We start from the raw sequence: 3,496 nt of genomic DNA, 5'->3' as shown, positions 1-3,496 counted from the left end.
TTTACAACCTGCAAGTTAAGTTCAGTTAAAGTAGTTTGTGTAGTGTGTGTGTGTGTGTGTGTGTGTGTGTGTGTGTGTGTGTGTGTGTGTGTGTGTGTGTGTGTGTGTGTGTGTGTGTGTGTGTGTGTGTGTGTGTAGGAGTGTGACAAGCAAGGGGCTCTAAACAAATGTTGTTGTTCTTTAATTAAAAGTGTGGATTGATTTTGGCTCTCCATACCATAGGGGGTGTTATTAGTTTGCTAATACTAACAAGGCAGCACTTTTCACACTGCTTGGCTCAGCAAAATGTAAAAATAAGAAATCCCTCGGCCACAGATTTCTCTTTGCCTGTGCGATTAGGGGTTGGTGAGTGGGAATGGGAGGAATGTGTATACAGGATCTCAGAGTTGTAAGAATGTATAACATCTTTCACTTACAGAATTACAATGGCTTGATTGTAATATAAATAAATAAATAAATAAATAAATAAATAAATAAATAAATAAATAAATAAATAGTCGTATTCAATGCCCATATTTTCTGGTGAAAGTAAGCTTTTTTGGGATTGGTTTTGGATGCTGATGGGTGCACAAAATAGGCTTAAGAAAGTTGTTGGTGGAAGTAGGGAAAGGGAATTCAAACCCCGTACTGTTTGCAAAATGACAAAAACATTTGAGTGTTAGATTGGAAAGGAAGTGATTTTGTTAAACACATACATTTAATAACGAAACCCTCTCTGGCACACGACGTCAGAGCTGACATACCTGGCGCAATTTGTCATGTTTTGCGGTTTTTATTCCGCGCTCCAAATACGTTGCAATTTGACAGGAACTTGGCGCGCACAAGGAAGCCAAATCAATTAAGAAAAGCAAACCTATTTCACTTGGCAAAACCAATAGATGAGCGACTCCAACCTTGACAGCAAGCAGCGGAAATTTAGTTTTGAAAAAGAAAAAAAAACATTCCCCTGATGACAGTAGCTATGTCAGCCCCGGTTACGTGGTATAGCTTACTTTTTTCTAGAGGGCAGAGACAACAAAACGATTTGGAAATAAGAGCCGGTGGCCCTAATAACTGCACTTTATGGTCCCGTCACTAGGAGGGGGTATTGAATATAGTTTTGCTCGTCACCATAGGCCTACAGTAAGTCTTGCTGTTGCAGACTGTCTGTTCTATTGCACTTTACACAGTTACCTGCAAATGCCTATTGCCTGTTGCCTATTGGACTGATGGTAAGTATTCCCAATTCTGATCTTATCGCCGATATGAGCATTTAAAAATAATAATAAGATAAAATAAAATATACAAATTATTGGGCTACTCTACTGTTACATTAAATAATGACCATCCCCGTATAGAGTTGCACAGGGTTAGGTGTGTGAAAATGGCATGTGAAAATGTCATGTGTGAAATAGAACATAATGTAGCCTATTATAGGCGTAGTCTGTGTGCGCACAGAATAGGCCTAAGGCGCAGCATCTTTTTTTACATACCAGTATCTTTTGATCTTTCCACACCACGTAGGCCTGTCTATAAGAAATGGTGAAAAGGTGCATACAATAGTGATACCAGAGGAGAAGTCTAGTGTAAACGAAATAGACCTCATTATTTTCGTTTGGCAATATTTTGAAAATGCAGCCTGCATGGCCCATAGTTGCGCGCCTTTATTTGAAAAATAAAGTAATGGCTTTGGTGATACTTCAGGAGGGATTTTGGGACCAAAGACGCCCCATCACATTTCAAATGACTCAGAATCTGATTCCATTTTAGAGAGGGACTTAACACCTTTGAACGAGATTGTTAATCCCGGTCACCTCATCGTCGATATTTCAATGGAATGCAAATGCGGGGGTCTAACGGGCCCTGGTGTGAGTAATGCATTGATTTGAGATGAATACAGTGGCTACTCACGGGCCCTTCATACTTATTGAGACTAATAGAAAAACATAAAATAAAGCAGGAAGATGCCGGTAGCCGCGCTCCTCCGAATACCTCTCGGAGAGTTTGGCTTGCAATTTGCATTCCTTTGTGCGACAACTTGTAATCCCCCTCGACGTGCCAAGAAACACACAACAGATTTATTGTCCCAGTCAACAAATCGTTTAGGTCATCCCAAACCTATTACCGCCTAATGCACTGTGAGCCCCCCAATCCACCCACCCCCCATCTCCAGGTCCCCTCGGTCTCATCACGCGAACCAGTGCCTTCCAAACACGGCCGAAGAGCCCTGGAGCTTGGAGGCTTTGTTGGGACTCAGATCTATTCAAGCCAAACAGCCTACACTTCTGCGGCCTCTGCATGAACGCGGGGCCGCCTGCCTGGGTGGGTAGCTGTTGGTGGCACAAACCAGAGCCGCCGATTGAAGGGAATGAGATCTAAAAGGGGGAGCTCCCTTCTCCTGCTGTTCCAATTGAAAGACATGACGAGAGAGAGAGAGAGAGAGAGAGAGAGAGAGAGAGAGAGAGAGAGAGAGAGAGACTCAATGCTTCTCTCAGATTACACCAAATTAGTGGACTCCACGGTTATGGCTAATCATTGATTGGCTAATGTATGATGGGCTTATTATTTATCAGAATAAAATTATAGGCCTACAATTATTCCCAACAACTCATACAACTATGCCTTCTGGAATTTGTTTATTTAGCCTATGCATTTATACCAACCGACTTTAATCTTGTCCCCTCCTTAGTAATCTCCAAATTGTCCTTTTGAAGAGGTGTCAGTCCACACAAAAAATCTCTAATGGACTTAACTGCATTTAAGGCCATAATGACGGTCAAAGCAAAGCCCTTAAGAAACCAAACAATTTAGAATGTGTGTCAGCAATCCGTCTGGGCAATGTCACGGCGGTCTCTGTTGCTGAAGAGAAGGGGGCGAGAGAGAAGACTGCCGCCCATCTGCTGTCTTTGTGCGTCTCCCTGAAATGAGAGGTCACGCGCTAAAGAGAAAGTTCGTCCACACAGAGGGTCCAAACACACACACAGGACAAAACCCAACCAGCTTTTCAGTCCATTTGTTTGGAAACACACATGCTATTCTCCAACCTCTCTTGCTTTTTCCACTGATGCGTGGCTTGAAAGGCTGTAGTTGAATGGGCCTTCCTTGGCACGAACACATAGGCGAATCTCGGTAACTCGACTACGCACATATTGACGGGGTTAAAACACACGATTTAGATATTTAGATCTGTGTATGCTGTCTGGGAAGACACATGGGAAGTCACAGCCATAAGGTGAGACAGGTGTAGTATGCCTTCTGAACACCGGAATTTGCCTATAGCCGCTGCCGCTGGCACCACCTTTCTCTGATAGCCCACCTCTTAAATTCGAAATAAATATTTCTCATGTTCCCACACATGCAACGTTACATTTTCTACAGTGATTATTAGGCTACAGCGAAATTTAAATACCATAACGAAGGTACTTGCCTGTGAAATAAATAGCCTAGCAGTTAGCCTATCTGATTTCATCCAGACTGAACGTCAGCACAGGTGCCAAACTTTATACCATCCTCCAGA

This window comes from Engraulis encrasicolus, chromosome 6 (genome assembly GCF_034702125.1).
Source record: "Engraulis encrasicolus isolate BLACKSEA-1 chromosome 6, IST_EnEncr_1.0, whole genome shotgun sequence".
Lineage (NCBI taxonomy): Eukaryota > Metazoa > Chordata > Actinopteri > Clupeiformes > Engraulidae > Engraulis > Engraulis encrasicolus.
This window is presented reverse-complemented; position numbering follows the sequence as displayed.